This window comes from Camelus dromedarius, unplaced genomic scaffold (genome assembly GCF_036321535.1).
Source record: "Camelus dromedarius isolate mCamDro1 unplaced genomic scaffold, mCamDro1.pat HAP1_SCAFFOLD_45, whole genome shotgun sequence".
NCBI lineage: Eukaryota > Metazoa > Chordata > Mammalia > Artiodactyla > Camelidae > Camelus > Camelus dromedarius.
Window position 1 is genome coordinate 583,024 of NW_026989855.1, and position 18,999 is coordinate 602,022.

The 18,999-nt window shown below is 53.2% G+C and overlaps 2 pseudogenes; both read left to right on the forward strand.

Annotated features, from left to right (window-relative positions):
• The first annotated feature begins 121 nt into the window (after positions 1–121).
• On the forward strand, positions 122–14,108 carry LOC116152161 (mitogen-activated protein kinase kinase kinase kinase 1-like; annotated as a pseudogene).
• A 509-nt stretch (positions 14,109–14,617) lies between these two features.
• LOC135320972 (mitogen-activated protein kinase kinase kinase kinase 1-like) lies at positions 14,618–18,277 on the forward strand (annotated as a pseudogene).
• Positions 18,278–18,999: the final 722 nt, after the last annotated feature.

The window sequence follows — 18,999 nt, forward strand, 5'->3', positions numbered from 1 at the left end:
CATCACAGCACTGGAGTCTGACGCCCACAACCACCCCAGGCTGACACACCTTCTCTCCACTCCACCCACTTTGCCAATTTCCAGGCCCACCAGGCACTTTCCTACCTCCGGGCCTTTGCACATGCTCATCTTGTTCACGTTGAGTGGGAATGCTCCCATCCTCAACCCCGTCACCTTCTCAGAGTTGCTTTGCTGATCACCCAGTATAAAACGTCATACCCCTTCCCACACATATTTCCTGTTGTCTTTTCTTGCTTTTGTTTTTTTCTATTTCTTCGCATCTCACATACTGTTTCTTTCACATAGTTCTCTTGTCTACTGTCCGTTTCGCCCACTGGAACATTCTCTCCACGAGGGTGGGGATCTCTGTCTCTGTGTCCACAGCTGTGTCCGCATTGCCTACCACGGCGCCTGGCACACAGTAAATGTGTAGTCTGTTGAATAAATCTATCTCCCTCTGGCCTCTGGTTCCCTGCATTGCTGCCTCTCTTTTGCTGACCGTTCCTTGTCCCCTCCTGTTACCCCATCCCCATGTGGTACGTGGTGTGGGTGGCAGCCAGGGGCTCCTGGGGCCAGGTTTCCTAGTCCCCATCTGACACCATGCCGGGGTGACCTTTGCAGTCACAAGGCCCCTGTCAGAGCTCCAGATCAGCTATGTCTGCCGGGAAGTGCTCCAGGTAAGGCGATGCTTGGTGGGTTTGGGTGGGGGGAGGCGATGCTTGGTGGGTTTGGGTGGGGGCAGGTCTCTGCTCACACCCCCAGAACACTCACAGCCCCCCTCTCCATCCTCCTTACCAGGGACTGGCCTAACTACACTCACAGAAGAAGATACACCGGGACATCAAGGTGATCTAGGGGCAGAAAAGTAGCCTTGGTGGGTGGGGCCTCTGGGAGATGGTAGTGGTATTTGGAGGGCTCAGGCAGTGTGTGACCAGGGAGCAGAGGCAGAGTTGGGCTGGCAGGAGGGAGGGGTGTCTGTGACAGCCTCTGATCCCCCCTCTCTTCCCCAGGGATCCAACATCCCCATCATCGACCCTGGGGAGTTCAGACTGGGTGAGTGTGGCTGGTGGGGGTGGGGAGGGGGACTGGCTGGGAGCCAGAGGGGACAGGGACCCTAGGTAAGTATGTCTCTCCCTCTGACTCCAGCTGACTTTGGTATATTGGCCCAGATCAAGGCCACACTGGCTCAACGCCTCTCTTTCATTGGGACACCTTACTGGTGAGGGGTGCCTGGCTGGCAGCCAGGGGTGGTGCGGGGTTGGTGGTGGTGGGCAGCGGCTTTCCCCACCATGGATCTCTGTGTATCTCCATCCTGCCTTTTGCCCTGCCTCTGCCTTTCTCTGTTGAGCGTTCTGTGTACTCTGTGGCTCTCCCTTGAGTTTTCCTTTTCCCTAGGTCTTTCTGTGCATGTCTCCCCTCCACGTGTTCTTCTCAGTGTTTGTGTTGATTTTTATCCAGATCTCTGTCTCTCCATATCTATCCGTGGTTGTCTTTTCTGTCTGTTTCAGTCTGTGGCTCTCCCTGTCTCTTTGCCTCTCTCTGTCTATGTTTTCTAGTCTATCTCTGACTCTCTGTCTTTACCTCTCTCCGTGTTTACTTCTGTCTCTCTGCCTCTTTGTGTCTGCGTCCAAATCTCTCTGTGTCCCATTCTCCGGCTCGCTCCCTGTCTCTCTCCTGTCCCCCCACCCCCTACCTAGGAGTCTCCCCTCCCCTTCATCATGTCACCCCTGGCTCTCTGAGGGTCTCTGCCCCTAGGATGGCTCCGGAAGTGGCGGCCGTGGCCCTGAAGGCTGGATAAAACGAGCTGTGTGACATCTGGTCTCTGGGCATCACAGCCATGGAATTAGCCAAGCTACAGCCACCACTCTTTCACGTTCACCCTCTCAGGTAGGCAGATGTGGCAGGTCCCCCTGGTCCCAGAGATCCCACTCGACTCTGACCCTGAACACCACCCCCGCCTGCTTCCCCACATCAAGACCCCCCTACAGGGGATCCCTCTCCCTTCAAGCCCAACCCGAGAACCTCAACCCAGAAAGCATTTTCTCCAGTCCACACCAGGAGCCCCCAGTGCAGGGAGTCCTGCCTTGAGGCTCCCCCGAACCCTCTGCAACTCTGTAACATGATGCGCAGCATCCCCTGGAAGTGGCGTCCTATGCATCGTAAAACTTACCCCTCATTCTCCTCCTGACCCTCACTGCTCTCTGCTGACCTCAGTGCCATCGGGGGTCCCTCACATCGTGAGATCTGACCTCCACAGAGAAGTCTGAATCCCATGTTCTGTCCTTGCTTTCTAGAATTCTCTTCCTCATGACCAAGAGTGGCTATCAGCCTCCTTGGCTAAAGGAAAAAGGCAAATGGTAGGAGAGAATCATGGGAAGGCTGGAGAGAGAGGGCAGAGTCAGGGCTGATGGTCTGATGGGTGGGTCTCTGGTCCCCTCATCCCAGATCTTGCCTTTTGGGGGGGTTATTTATTTATTTATTTATTTACTTTTAGAGGAGGGGGTTGAACCTAGGGCCTCCTGCATGCTAAGCATGCGCTCTAACACTTGAACTGTACCCTCCCCCAGTACTTGACTTTTTCTTCCCAAGGTCGGCTGCCTTCCACATCTTCGTCAAAGTCACCCTCACCAAGAGCGCCAAGAAACGACCTGGCGCCACCAAGATGCTCAGTGTAAACCTCCCCTCCCTGAGCAGCCTTCCCAAACTCACCCCCTGTGAGAACCCCCCAGGGCCTCCCTCGGCTCCCTAGAACACTGATGATTTTATTCCACAGAACGCCTATTGCCCTTTCAAAGTCCCTGCTCCCTCTGAAATCCCCAGGGCTCCGCCTTCCAAGACCCTCCAAATTGTACCCCAGAACTTTCCCCCAAGATATGCTGAGTTCTAAAACCTCACAAGTTGCCAACGGCTTCAGGACCCATTCCTGGGGCTTGTCCGGAATTTCAGGGGACACCCGAGACACCTCTGGAATTCTCCAACTTCTCTAAATTCGTCTGATCCCTTCAGACACCTCAGAATCCCCCAGGTGGCAGCTGCCCAGACTTCCCCGCCTTCTTCCTCTATTGGCACCTTCACCGCCAGATTCCCTTAGATGGGTTCTCAAGCCCCTGTGCCAGCCCTCTCCCTGCAGCCCAGCCCTCTGTCTGCTGACCGCCTCCTCCTCCCACCCCCAGCACCGACTGGTGTCCCAGCCCGGGCTAAACAGAGGCCTGATCCTAGAGCTTCTTGACAAACTGCGGAACCCAGGGAAGGGGGCAGCTGTTGGCGAGATTGAAGATGAGGAGCCTGAGGTGAGTGGGACTTGCTTGGATGACAAAAGCACTGGACGGTCCCCACCTTTGCTCAGGCTGCTCCCCTGCCTGGGGTGTCCCCTTGTTGCCTCTCTTAGAAGGAGAAAAGCCAGGGAGCATGGGGGGCTTGGCACAGAGCTGGGGGCACAGAGGTTACGGGAGAGCTGAGGGCTCCAGACTGGGCTGCTGGAGGCCGGTGGGCCTGACGCGGCTGCCGCTCTGCCCAGCTACCCCCCGCCATCGCTCGGTGGATCCGATCCACCCAAGGATCCAGCTCTGTGGGGATCCCAGTTGCAGACTGCTGTCGTCATTAGAGAATCCTTAAGAATTGGAGACCCTTGTAACCCCCTCATCAGATTGCCAGAGGCCCCAGAGACCCTCCTCGCTTCTAAACAGACCCTCAGAGGCCCCCCATTACCATCTGATCCCACAAGAGGCCCCAGAGAACCTCATCTACAAAATGATTCTAGAGACCCCTACCTCTCCGCTCTGCACACGGACCCCATAAGATTTCCTATAACCACCAGGACTCCCAGAGACCTCAGAAACCTTGTTCTGTTCCCAGATACCCAAGTGGAATCTAAAAACAAACACTCTATAACCATGTTGAGCCCCCATCGCCTGATCACAAATCTTGACCCCAAAATGAGACCCCTGTAAACCAAGATCCCTCCCCTGACGGGAAAGCTCCAGTCCTAAGATCCTGGCTGCAGACCACACCCCACCCCATTCTATTCTTTCTATTCCCGAATCCATGTTCCCAGCTCACTGTGTGTCACCTGCATACCACCCCACCCCAACCCCCATGGCGGGACATAGAGTTCATGATGCTCAGAGGCATGTAGTCCAGACACACAGCTGACAAGGTGAGATGCCTAACCACTGCCCCGCCGCCCTCCCCTCCCCCTGGGCCACTGCTGACTCTTTCCTATCCCACAGGCTCGCTTACAACCCCCTGGAGGCTTCAAGAGCAGCAGTCCTAGGTCAGGGACCCTCAGCGTGGGAGGGGGGCTGGGATATGTGTGGGGACCGCCCGAGGCTCATGCCTGTCCCTCCTCAGGAGGAACCTGTCAGAGTCCGAAGATGACTACGACAACGTGGACATGTGAGAGAGCGCCTCAGACCCCACCCAGCCCCACCATCCATGACCCCAACCTCAGCCCCTGCTTTCCTTCCACCACTCAGCCGTGACCCCTGGCTGGACACTCAGTACCCACACCTACCTTCACCCTAACCCTGACCCTCCCAGACCAGCCCCCACTCTCCTCCCCACCAACCCTTCACCCCTAACCTCACCCCAACTCAACCCTGGAGCCCCTGCCGCATCCTAGTACCCAGCACTCACGTCATTCACTGATTCATGTTGGGCTGCTGCTCCAGACTGACCTCCGCGACAGCAGGAGCCCTGCCTGCTCTCGCACTGCTGAAGCCCAGCATTGTGCAGGCACACCCTCTGTAGACTCTTTGTGAATGTATGTATGAATGAATGAATGAATGAATGAATGAATGAATGAACAAATGAATGAGTAAACAGATTTTTCTCTTCCTTCCCCAGGCCTGTGGTAGTGGAGACACGCCCAGCAGATGATCTACTGCCCCCATCAACCTCTCTATCCAGGAATGGGTCCCTGGGTTTCGGAGTGGGTGTTAGGAATCAGTCTCTGCACCCCCTCCCCTCCCCAGTGGACACAATATAGTGGTCATCACATGCCTGTGTCTCCCAATAAACGTGATTTTAGCCTCTGTGGTCATCTTGGATTTCTGTGGTGAGGGGAGGAGGGCCGAATTCCTGGATGCCTACTGACCCCCTCCAAATTCAACGATCCAGTACAACGTCAGGGATGCAGCACAGACATTATTTCTACAGCACATGGTCACCTCTCCCCCAGCGGCCTTGGGAGGAGGGATTTGGGGACTAAGGGGCTTGCTCTAAGCATAAGGCATTTGAAGTGGGAGTGAAGGGCCAGCTGTGGGTGTCTCAGCTAAGCTGGTCCTCATACTGCGTGCGGGAAAAAGTCACCAGCAGGGAAGAAATCCCAACATCTCTCTTGGTAGAGACCAGCCACCACGTTCCTCCCCACCAACCCTTGACCCCTAACCTCACCGCAACTCAACCCTGGAGCCCCTGCCACATCCCAGTCCCCAGCTCCTCCTAGATGTTGCTCCAACACCCAGACCTCAACTGCAGCCATAACCCCCAAACCCTGACCTCATCTTTCTTTATCTTCTCACCCAAACTCACACTGAACCTCAGCCCCTGGGAATTCTGCCCCCTCCAGACCCTCAGTCCCAGAACTCAACCTCAAACCTAGGAGTCAACCCAGGCCCCCATCTCCCTCAGACCCAGGCCTGGGGGAGATCCATTCCACACATCTCATCTGTAATAGGCTCCCATGCGGCGTGCCCAGCACCAAGTGAGAATCCGACCCCCAGGAGCTCATAGGACCTGTGTTACTAGGTGGCTGTGATGATGCAGAGACCTAATGCACTGTCAACACTGATACCCAAGTGTTTCTGTTACTAACTTCGTCATGGTTATTAGTCCTTTAACCCTCAGCTCCAGCCCAGAAAGAGTCACATCCTGGCCCTCCTGAGCTGACTTCCAGCCCTAACCCACCCGAGTCCTTGCTCCCAACACCCTCCTCCCCCACTTAACCCATCTGTGTGTTTCAGCCCCACCCTCGCAGAAGACATACCTCCTCCTCTACTCCCCAAGGTAAGGTTCTGGGCAAAAGCTGGTGGGCTGGGGGCCAGGAGGCCAGGGTCCACAGATGGTGGGATACCAAGCTCTCCAGGGCTGGAGTCTAGGACACTAGTTCCCTTGAAGTGTGGGACGACCAGGATGATGATCCCACTGGGATGTGGAAGGGGACATCCCTGAAACTAGGGGTGGGACTCAAAATATTTAGCCTGATGAACACTCATCAGTAGCTGGTCCTCGGAAACTCCTTCTGTACCCAGCATTCACCCTTTAGTTGCCGGAGTTTGTTGATGTTCTTGGGGGGGGCGGTTAGAGGGGAAGTCTGGAGTGGTGGTCGGATATTGTGGGGAGGGTCAGACCCAAAATGCAGCATCAGATCTGGCAGAGGCAGACTGCAGGGTGCCCTCTCTCAGAGATCATCTCATGTATTTCCCCACCCTCCCTCTCTGTTTCCAAAACCAAGATCCGTTCTCCATCTGACGAGGGTCCTGGGGGGACTGCGGATGAGGGGCAGCTGAGCCCAGGGATAGTGGTCTGCTGTGCCAGTGGGTCTCACCCTCGCACCCCCCTACTTTGGCCACTCCCAGCCACCTGAAGCCCCTACCTAACCGCTCACTCAGGTACCAAGGCAGGCTGGGATAAGAGGTGGGCATAGGTTGGGGTAGGGCAGGTCGGGAGGGTGATTTGGGGGCTGATTTTCCCCACCCCATCTCAGAAACTTCACTGTGGAACCCAGCCCTCGGGAACATGACCAGCCCCCACTGTTGCCCCCCAAGGAGGAATAGATGAAGAGAAAGGTAAGGCCAGCTGTGCTGAGGACTCACAACGCTGATCAGGGCTGGGGATGCCTGGTTGGGGTTGCGGGGCCGAAGACTAATAATGATGACAGGTGACATTTCTTGAGCAACTCCTCTGTGCCAGACCCTGACCTCATGTCTTTACATGGTGTATACCTTCACAGATGGAGATAGATAGCACAGAGATAGATATTGTCCCCCATTTAAAATGGGGGAAACTGAGGCACAGTGGGGTAAGTAGATTTCAAAGGTCATAAACCTTTGAGGAGGCAGAGGCAGGATATGAACCTTGGCTCTCCAGAGTCTTAACCAGGGCACCTTCCTGTCCCCTCCTCTCTTCTGTTGGATGGGCTGCTGCCCTGACCCTATGGCCCACCCAGGGATGTGCCCTTCTCGTAAAGTTGTTCAATGGCTGCCCTCTCTGGATCCACAGCACGGCGGCCTCGACACACCCCTCCACCCAAGGTGAGCATTCAGGAGATTCTCAGAGAATGTGATGGGGATGGGGAGGGTCCTTAATGGAGGTGGAGATCCAGGGACAAAGGGAGGGTCTTAATGGGGTTGGAGTGGCCGAGCTGTGTTGGGGGCAGAGCCAGGGGTGACAGTTGGGGTTTAAGGATCAAAGATGGGTAGAGTGAAGGTGAGTTTGAGAGTGAAAACCAGAAAAATTAGAGTTTGGAGGCCAGGAGTGTCAGATAAGGCAGAAAGGCCAGCGTTTGGAGTACAAGCCTAGGAACAGATGGACCCCATTTACCTCAGTTGGAGGTTAGTGGCAGAGAGGCGAAGATCAGCATTTTGGGGTCAGGAGTTTTAGGGATTAAAATGTAGCCGAAAGGGAAAGTATTTGGGGATCAAAGATGTGGAGACAAGGTCAGTGAAAGGTAAACGTTAAGGAAAGAGTATAAAAATTTACTTTCTGTCACACTGGAAAGAAAAAGCTATACGTCAGGGCATCTGAATTTGAGGATCAGTGTTGAGATAGGAGTAGCATTTAGGGAGCAGACTGGTGAGAAGGGGGGATAGAATTTAGAGGGCTATTACGGGAGGCATGTTTAGTGTTGAGGTCAGAATTGAGGAGACAGAGGGTCAGGATTTGTGGGTCAGAGATGGAAGAACCAGCAGAAAGGGGGAGGTCAGAGGCTGGGGAGAATGAGACCGGCTCCAGGGAACAGGTCAGGGTTTGAGTTCAGATTTGGGAAAACAGGGACTGGAAATGTCAGTGTTGGAGGCAAGTAGAGAATTGAGGGTCAGGGCTGGGAACAGAGTACCCGTGTTTGGGGTCAGATGAGGGGGCCTGGGAGGTCCTCGATGATGAGGCAGGTCCCAGCATCTTCATAGCTGTTCCCCAAGACCAGCACTTACTCCTGGGAGCTGAGGAAGGCATTTTCATTCTGAACCGAAATGATAAGGAGGCCACAATGGAGATGGTGGGGGCCAGGCGGCACCGCGGGTGAGCCAAGGGTGGGAGGCTGGAATTGGGTGGTGCTGGAGTCTTACATGACCTGTCTCCTCCATCGTCTGCAGCTCTCTTCTAGCCAGACTACCTGGGTGTACTCCATCAACAATGTCCTCATGTCTCTCTCAGGTCTGGCTGTGGTTTGGTAGGGATGGGTTGGGGTGGGGGGGTCAGAACTTAAGGAGTCAATGGTCAGGGTGTGGGAGCTAGCTGGGCACAGCTGAAAAAATCACTTAGGATCCCATTCCACAGAGCCCACAATTCAAATCCCAGCCACGTTTTCAATGTAGGACTTGGGGCAAGAGACTTTGGCTTCCCAAGCCTCTGTTTCCCCATCTGTACAATGGGGCTCACAATACTGCCACGTCTCAAGTCAGTTTTGAGGTCATTCCTACAGTGAGTTAGTCTTTACATTTCTTTGATGGTCATATGACAGTCCTTATCCCACACTTAACTAAACTAGAATGAGCGAGCTGTAGGTTAAAATTTTGTTTCATTGTTTTACAAACGCTTTGTGTTAAAGAATTTCTCATTTGTGAGGAAACACCAAGCCAGATAGGATTTGTGAGCTCATTAATATCACATGTGGGATGAGAAACTTTTACAGAATCTCTAGGTATGTTTCTTCTTAAACTTTTGTAATATGTGTAACTTCAGCAGACTGGTTAAGTGTCCATAGTTTCTCATGTGACTACAGGCAACACTAGGGTTAGGAACGTACTTATTTTAGGCACCATTGTTCACCAGAGCCAAGCACACTGCCTGGCCTCCTGTGGGCATTTAAAATATATTAAGTGGAAATGAACATATACAGGTGCTTGAGATTTCAAGGCTTGGGCGTTTCAAAGGGATGGGGCCCAGGGAAGGGATGGGGAAATCTGGGAGTGTGCTGTGCCCTATAACTTCCTGCTTCCCCTACCTACCCACACCCTGCAGGAAAGACCCTCCACCTGTATTCTCATAGCATCGTGGGCCTGCTGGAACGGAAAGATGCCAGAGCAGGAAGCCCCATTGCTCACATCAGTCCCCACCGGCTACTAGTAAGGTACGAGACTCCAGTGGTTCCACAGACCCCTCTAATATCTGATTCCTGCCCCCACCCACCACCCACCACACACTCACGCCTACCTTCTTCTGCAGGAAGAACATGGTCTCCACTAAGTTCCAGGACACAAAAGGCTGCCAGTCGTGCTGTGTGGGTGAGCGAGAATCTCGTGGATATTCAGAGGGGAGCGGGGCCAGGGGCATGACTTGGACTGTAGCCACTGAAGAGGGTTGCAGAATTAAGGCAGGGTGTCCAGAGCCCGGGGAAAGATGTGTGGCCTTTGGGGGCGCGGGGCAGGGGAGACAGGATTGACCCTAACCCATCCTTCCCCACCTCCACAGCGGAGGGCGCTAGCTATGGGGGCCCGTTCCTGTGTGGGGCATTGGAGACATCCGTGGTCCTGCTTCAGTGGTAGCAGCCCGTGGACAAGTTCCTGCTGGTCCGGGTGGGGGGCCTGTAAGCACTGCGGATTTTGTCAGGTTCTGTGGCGGGGGCCTTCCACTCTTCTGCTGAGAGCTCTTTGAAGTCGGGCTTCCACCCAAGGTCTGTTCCCAATCTCCCCAAGTGCCTGCTCTCCTGGAGGCTCCTCCTTCTGAGGCCCTCCGGTTCTCTAAGCCCCGCCCTTCGCCCCGGGCCTAATTCTTCTTCAGGCCCTGTGCCCCGCCAGGTCTCTTAGGAGACCCTATTCAGGTTCTTGGAGCCTCTAAGACTTTGGTGCCTCGGAGGCCACGCCCCCTGGGGGGCCCGGCCTTGCTGTCACCAAGGCGGCACGCCCCCTAGTGGAAGCCACGCCCACTCTGAGACCACACCCCTCAACTTCTAAGCCCTCTGAAGCCTCAGCCCCTCAAGTTTCTAGGTGGCACCTCCCAAGACTGAGGGCTCCGGAACTCCTTCGGGAGCCCCAGGCCGACTCTCTTCCAAGGCCCCGCCCCTCCCAGGCCCCGCCCCTCCCAATCCCCGCCCCAAACCTCCTCTGAGTCCGCCCCTTCCCGAGCGGCCCGCAGCAGGTGCTCTTCCCGCTACCCACGCCTCTGCCGGTGTTCTCACTGCTGACCGGGCCAGGCTCCGAGCTGCCCGCCGTGTGCATCGGCGTGAGCCCCGGGCAGCCGGCGAAGTCGGTGTTCTTCCACGCCGTGCGCTTCGGCGCGCTCTCCTGCTGGCGGGGCGAGATGAGCGCAGGTGAGTGGGACAGGTCCTGGGAGGGGTGCGGCTTATCAGGTTAGCGGCGTTGGGTCTGGGTAGCTGGGCAGTGCTTAGCCTGAAGCGTAACTGGGAAGCGGGCTGAACTAAGAGGGGACTGGAGAACGTTGGGTATATATAACTGGTGAGATGGATGACGGGGAGGGGGAGAAGGAGGGTGTGAGGAACTCTGTGATGGGTGGGGTTTAGCCTGCTTGCCTGGGGATACAGAGGATGCCTAGCAGAGTATAGGGGAATGAGGTGGAATTGGACCTTGCACTTCCGCCTCTCCACCAGAGCCCAAGGGACCAGTACAAGTGACTCAGGTCGAGGAAGACAAGGTGATGGTGTTGATGGACGCTAAGGACCCTTCTGGCTCTCCCTCACTATTCCTAGATCTCGGATTTCCGACCCCCACATCATGTAACTCTCAGAAACTCTAACTCCGGTCCTTGCCCGTCTCTCTTTGCTTTTCACACTGAACTTATTGTCTGGTCCCTCAGTAACCTTCTAAGCCTCACTTACTGCTCTTAAAGCTCCCTCTCTATCTCCTTCGAGGGTCTCTGAAGCTGGTGACTCCAGAGGGGGCCCCAGTCCGGGGGCTTCGAACTCCAGAGATCCCCATGACTGAAGCAGTGGAGGCCGCAGGTACGTGCAAGGACGGTAGGGCCCGGGGTCCTGGTTGGAGGGTTAAGTGAAATCCAAGGGTAACAGGCACTGATTTCCTCCCAGCTATGGTCAGGGGTTGGCTCCAACCCTGCTGGAAGCATGGAGTGTAGGTGTGGGCTCTAGGCTCAGACAAGGGAAGCTCCTGCATCCCAGCACCCACAACCCAGTCCCTCCTTCAAACATCTCATTCATCAGAAGGATGGGGAGAACTGAGTCAGGGTGTGAAGTCCTGGAGAAGCTTCCTCCAGTCTCAGTTCAGACAGGTCTCCCTTCTCTACCCCCAGTGTCTCTTAGGTCCAGGGCTCATGCAGGACCAGTGTGTGACCTTGGGTAATGGACTTTGCTTCTCTCTGAGCCTCAGTCTCCCAACTATAAAATGGGATCACTATAGAGATATGTGGGTTAAGAGCATGGACCAGACTGCCTGGGTTGGAATCCAGCTCAATGACCTTAGGCATATGACCTAATCTTCCTGTGCCTCACTTTCCTCCTCTGGAAAATGGAATGAAAAATGGTGCTTGGCTCACAGAACACTATGTGTCAGACATTGCCCTTATGCTTTTGTATTTTACTTAATCCTTTTGGTCGCCTATCAGGTAGGTATTATGTTGTCAAAGGTTGGTATTCTGAGGTGCAGAAAGATTAAGTCACTTGCTTGAGGTCACACAGTGGATACGTGTTGTTAGCAAGACTGATTATTTCTGGACCTGAGGATTTCAGAGTCTACCTCCCTGCTCTCTTTGAGGGAGAGGGGAGGAGTCTTCTAGACACTGACACATGCAACTTTTCCCCCAGCTGCTGCAGGAACTCAGAGACCCCACCCTCACCTTCCGTCTGCTTGGCTCCCATAGGTATGAGCTTGGGGTAGGGGAGAGAGGACTGGAAAGGGGGAGGCTTCGGATGTAGAGAAGGCATCCTGACATGTCCCCAGCCGCCTGGATCTTTGGCCTGAACATTCACTCACTTGGTCTCCCTGCTAGCATCTCTGCCCCCTATAGTCCAATCCCCAACACAGCAGCTGAGGGGGAATTTTCATTTTGTATTTTTAATTTAGCTTTTTATTTTGACATGACATTTATTCTCTCAGAGAAGTTACAAAAATAAAACTAAAAATTCTGTATCCCCTTCACCCAGATTCGTCATATTTTATTTTTTAACCACATTTGCTTTTTTTTCTCTTTCATATACGTTTAGTTATTTTTCTACTTGCATATGAATTATAGACATGATGACTGATTCCCATTTATCCCTATATACTTCAATACATGTTACCTATACCAACGCAAGGACATACTCTTACAAACCACCATACAGCTGTCAAAATCAAGAAACTAACACTGAGCTCTCACTGCCTTCTAATTCACACACCCATTCAAGTCTGACCAGTTGTCCCAGTGATGCTCTTTATAACCAAAAATCATACTTTTTTTTTTTTTCTGGTCCAGGACATTACCTAGGACAATGGGTTGCATTTGGGAGTCATGTTTATTTATTCTTTAACACGAATCAATTCTTCACACTTTTCTTTGTATTTCATGACCTTGATACTTGTGAAGCATACAGGAAATTTGTTTCACCAAACGTCCCTCAGTTTTGTTTGAGGTTTCCAGGTTAGGCGTTTTGGGCAAGAACACCACAGAAATGATGGTGTGTCCTCCTCAGTGCATCAGATCAGGAAGCAGATGTCAGTTTGTCCCATTACAGGCAACGTTACCTTGGTTATTTGGACAAGGTGGAGTCAACCAAGTTCCCTGTTATAAATTTACTCTTTTTCCCTTTATATTAATAAGTATCTTTTCTGATGATTTGTTGAGATCTTTATAAATTTGCTATTCCTCATCAGACTTCCACCCACTAGTTTTACCATTGATGATTTTTGCCTGAGTCTACTATTAGGATGGTTAATAAATGGTGATTTTCTATTTTTATCACTCCTTCTAAATGTATTAGTTAGCATTCTACTGCAAGGAAGAGCTGTCCCTTCTCCACCATGTATGTTTGCATACATGTGCTGGTGTGTTCTTCCAGCATAGTCTCAATAGTTTCCATTTTATTCTATGGGTTGTAATGTATTAGTATCATTATTTTGAGGCACAAATTCTCCCAGTTATAGCCATCGAGAGCCCCTTCAAAGACTTCTTTGAACTTTTGACATGGCACAGGGGTCTTTTGAAATCCAGATCTGACTGTGTCACCCTCCACCTGTTCAACACCCAATCCTGGCCACAGCCCACACAACCATGACTTCTGCTGTCAAGCCCCCTCCCACCTCAAGGCCTTTGTGCAGGCTGTTCTCTCTGCTCAGAACACTCTTCCCTGCCCTTTCACCAAGTTCCCTCCTGAACGTCTTTCAGGCTCCAGCATCCATTCTTCGGGGTGCACGTTGGCCGACCCGTTGGGCTAGGTTTCCTGGGTGTGTGCCTCACGCTGCTTTGCACTCACGTCATTCACTGATTCATGTTGGGCTGCTGCTCCAGACTGAGCTCCCCTAGAGCAGGAGCCGTGCCTGCTCACGCACTGCTGAAGCCCAGCATTGTGCTGGCACACCTTCTGTAGACTCCTTTGTGAATGTATGAATGAATGAATGAATGAATGAATGAACAAATGAATGAGTAAACTGATTTTTCTCTTCCTTCCCAAGGCCTGTGGTAGTGGAGACACGCCCAGCAGATGATCCTACTGCCCCCAGCAACCTATATATCCAGGAATGAGTCCCTGGGGTTGGGGGTGTGTGTTAGGAATCAGTCTCTGCACCCCCTCCCCTCCCCAGTGGACACAGTATAGTGGTCATGACATGCCTGTGTCTACAAATAAACGTGATTTTACCCTCTGCTGTCATCTTGGATTTCTGGGGGAAGGGGAGGAGTGCCGAATTCCTGGATGCCTACTGACGCCCCCCAAATTTCAACGATCCAGTACAACATCAGGGAAGTAGCACAGACTTTATTTCTACAGCACATGGCCACCTCTCCCCCAGCAGCCTTGGGAGGAGGGATCTGGGGACTAAGGGGCTTGCTGTAAGAATAAGGCACTTGAAGTGGGAGTGAAGGGCCAGCTGTGGGTGTCTCAGCTAAGCTGGTCCTCATACAGCTTGTGGAAACAATCACCAGCAGGGAAGAAATCCCAACATCTCTCTTGGTACAGAAGAGCCCCCACTTTCCTCCCCACCAACCCTTGACCCCTAACCTCACCGCAACTCAACCCTGGACCCCCTGCCACATCCAAGTCCCCAGCTCCTCCTAGATGTTGCTCCAACACCCAGACCTCAACTGCAGCCATAACCCCCAACACCTGACCTCATCTTTCTTTATCTTCTCACCCAAACTCAGACTGAATCTCAGCCCCTGGGAATTCTTCCCCCTCCAGACCCTCAGGCCCAGAACTCAACCTCAACCCCAGGAATCAACCCAGGTCCCCATCTCCCTCAGCCACAGGCCTGCGGGAGATCCATTCCACACATCTCATCTGTAATAGGCTCCCATGCGGCGTGCCCTGCACCAAGTGAGAACCCGACCCCCAGGAGCTCATAGGACCTGTGTTACTAGGTGGCTGTGATGATGCAGAGACCTAATGCACTGTCAACACTGATACCCAAGTGTTTCTGTTACTAAGATCGTCATGGTTATTAGTCCTTTAACCCTCAGCTCCAGCCCAGACAGAGTCACATCCTGGCCCTCCTGAGCTCAGACTTCCAGCCCTAACCCACCCCAGTTCTTGCTCCCAAAACCCTCTTTCCCCACTTAACCCATCTGTGTGTTTCAGCCCCACCCTCGCAGAAGACATACCTCCTCCTCTACCCCCCATAGTTAGGTCCTGGGCCACAGCTGGGGGGCTGGGGCCAGGAGGCAAGGGTCCACAGATGCTGGGATACCGAGCTCTCCAGGGCTGGAGTCTAGGACACTAGGTCTCTTGAAGTCCTGGAGGACCATCATGATGATCCCACAGGGATCTGGAAGTGGCATCCCTGAACCTAGGTGTGGGACTCAAAATAATTAGCCTGATGAACTCTCATGAGTAGCTTTTCCTTGGAAACTCCTGCTGTACCCAGGATTCACCCTTTAGTTGCCAGAGTATGTTGATGATGTTGGGGGGGCGGTTAGATGGGAAGGCTGGAGTGGTGGTCGGATATTGTGGGGAGGATCAGACCCAGGATGCAGCATCAGTTCTGGCAGGGGCAGACAGCAGGGTGCCCTCTCTCGGAGATCATCTCATGTATTTCCCCACTCTCCCTCTCTGTTTCCAAAGCCCAAGTTCCGTTCTCCATCTGACGAGGGTCTTTGGGGTACTGCGGATGAGGGGCATCTGAGCCCAGGGGTACTGGTCCGCTGTGCCAGTGGGCCACCCCTCCCGCACACCCCAGCCTCCCGCAGCCACCCGAAGCCCCCACCTAACCGCTCATGCAGGTAACAAGGCAGGCTGGGGAACTTGGTGGGCATAGGTGGGGGTAGGGCAGGTCGGGGGGGTGATTTGGGGGCTGATTTTCCCCACCCCATCTCAGAAATTTCAAATGTGGAACCCAGCCCTCGGGAACATGACCAGCCCCCAATGTTGCCCCCCATGAAGGAAAAGATGAAGAGAAAGGTGAGGCCAGCTGTGCTGAGGACTCACACCGCTGATCGTGGCTGGGGATGCCTGGTCGGGGTTGCAGGGCTGAAGACTAATAATGATGACAGGTGACATTTGTTGAGCAACTCCTCTGTGCCAGACCCTGACCTCATGTCTTTACATGGTGTATACCTTCACAGATGGAGATAGATAGCACAGAAATAGATATTGTCCCCCATTTAAAAATGGGGGAAACTGAGGCACAGCGGGGTAAGTAGATTTCGAAGGTCATAAACCTTTGAGGAGGCAGAGGCAGGATATGAACCTTGGCACTCCAGAGTCTTAACAAGGGCACCTTCCTGTCCCCTCCTCTCTTCTGCTGGATGGGCAGCTGCCCTGCCCCTATGGCCCACCCAGGGATGTGCCCTTCTCCTAAAGTTCTTCAATGGCTGCCCTCTCTGGATCCACAGCACGGCGGCCTTGACACACCACTCCACCAAAGGTGAGCATTCAGGAGATTCTGAGAGAATATGATGGGGATGGGGAGGGTCCTTAATGGAGGTGCAGATGCAGGGACAAGGGGAGGGTTTTAATGGGAGGGGGAGTTGAGGAGCACTGGCGGGGGCAGAGCTAGGGGTGACAGTTGGGTTTTAAGGATCAAAGATGGGTAGAGTGAAGATGAGTTTGAGAGTGAAAACCAGAAAAATTAGAGTTTGGAGGCCAGGAGTGTCAGATAAGGCAGAAAGGCCAGCGTTTTGGGTACAAGCCTAGGGACAGATGGACCCCATTTACCTCAGTTGGAGGTTAGTGGTAGAGAGGCTAAGATCAGCATATTGGGGTCAGGAGACTTAGGGATGGGAATGTAGCCAAAAGGGAAAGTATTTGGGGATCAAAGATGTGGAGACAAGGTCAGTGAAAGGTAAATGTTAAGGAAACAGTAATAGAATTTACTTTCTGTCACACTGGACAGAAAAAGCTATACATCAGGGCATCTGAATTTGAGGATCAGTGTTGAGATAGGAGTATAATTTAGGGAGCAGACTGGTGAGAAGGGGGGATAGAATTTAGAGGGCTATTACGGGAGGCATGTTTAGTGTTGAGGTCAGAATTGAGGAGACAGAGGGTCAGGATTTGTGGGTTCAGAGATGGAAGAATAAGCAGAACGGGGGAGGTCAGAGGCTGGGGAAAATGAGACCGGCTCCAGGGGAAAGGTCAGGGTTTGAGTTCAGATTTGGGAAAACAGGGACTGGAAATGTCAGTGTTGGAGGCAAGTAGAGAATTGAGGGTCAGGGCTGGGAACAGAGTACCCGTGTTTGGGGTCAGATGAGGGGGCCTGGGAGGTCCTCGATGATGAGGCAGGTCCCAGCATCTTCATATCTGTTCCTCAAGACCAGCACTTACTCCTGGGAGCTGAGGAAGGCATTTTCATTCTGAACCGAAATGATCAGGGGGCCACGCTGGAGATGGTGAGGGCCAGGCAGCTCCGCGGGTGAGCCAAGGGTCGGAGGCTGGAATTGGGATTTTCTGGGGTCTTACAGGAGCTGTCTCCTCCTTGCTCTGCAGTTCTTTCTAGCCGGACTACCTGGGTGTACTCCATCAACAATGTCCTCATGTCTCTCTCAGGTCTGGCTGTGGGTTGGTTGGTATGGGTTGGAGTGGGGGGGTCAGATCTTAAGGAGTCAATTGTCAGGGTGTGGGAGCTATCTGGGCACAGCTGAAAAAACACTTAGGATCCCCTTCCACAGAGCCCACAATTCAAATCCCAGCCACGTTTTCAATGTAGGACTTGGGGCAAGAGACTTTGGCTTCCCAAGCCTCTGTTTCCCCATCTGTAAAATGGGGCTCACAATACTGCCACCTCTCAAGTCAGTTTTGAGGTCATTCCTACAATGAGTTTGTCTTTACATTTCTTTGATGGTCATATGACAGTCCTTATCCCACACTTCACTAAACTAGATTGAGCGAGCTGTAGGTTAAAATTTTGTGTCATTGTTTTACAAAAGCTTTGTGTAAAAGAATTTCTCATTTGTGAGGAAACACCAAGCCAAATAGGATTTTTGAGCTCATTAATATCACATCCGGGATGAGAAACTTTTACAAAATCTCTAGGTATGTTTCTTCTTAAACTTTTGTAATATGTGTAACTTCACCTGACTGGTTAAGTGTCCATAGTTTCTCATGTGACTACAGGCGCCACTAGGTTTAGGAACGTACTTATTTTACTCACCATTGTTCACCAGAGCCAAGCACACTGCCTGGCCTCTCGTGGGCATTTAAAATATGATAAGTGAGAAGCAAAGAAATACAGGTGCTTGAGATTTAAAGGCTTGGGCGTTTGAAAGGGATGGGGCCCAGGGAATGTTTGGGAAAAGCTGGGAGTGTGCAGTTCCCTATAACTTCCTGCTTCCCCTACCTACCCACACCCTGCAGGAAAGACCCTCCACCTGTATTCTCATAGCATCCTGGGCCTGCTGGAACGGAAAGAGGCCAGAGCAGGAATCCCCATTGCTCACATCAGTCCCCACCGGCTACTAGTAAGGTACGAGACCCCAGTGGTTCCACAGACCCCTCTAATATCTGATTCCTGCCCCTATCACCCACCCACCACACACTCATGCCTACCTTCTTCTGCAGGAAGAACATGGTCTCCACTAAGATCCAGGATACCAAAGGCTGCCAGGTGTGCTGTGTTGGTGAGCGAGAATCTCGTGGATATTCAGAGGGGAGCGGGGCCAGGGGCATGACTTGGACTGTAGCCACTGAAGAGGGTTGCAGAATTAAGGCAGGGTGTCCAGAGCCCGGGGAAAGATGTGTGGCCTTTGGGGGCGCGGGGCAGGGGAGACAGGATTGACCCTAACCCATCCTTCCCCACCTCCACAGCGGAGGGCGCTAGCTCCCGGGGCCCGTTCCTGTGTGGGGCATTGGAGACATCCGTGGTCCTGCTTCAGTGGTAGCAGCCCGTGAACAAGTTCCTGCTGGTCCGGATAGGGGGCCTGTAAGCACTGGGGACTTTGTCAGGTTCTGTGGCGGGGGCCTTCCACTCTTCTGCTGAGAGCTCTTTGAAGTCGGGCTTCCACCCGAGGTCTCTTCCCAATCTCCCCAAGAGCCTGCTCTCCTGGAGGCTCCTCCTTCTGAGGCCCTCCGGTTCTTTAAGCCCCGCCCTTCGCCCCGGGCCTAATTCTTCTTCAGGCCCTGTGCCCCGCCAGGTCTCTTAGGAGACCCTGTTCAGGTTCTTGGAGCCTCTAAGGCTTTGGTGCCTCGGAGGCCACGCCCCCTGGGGGGCCCGGCATTTCTGTCACCAAGGCGGCACGCCCCCT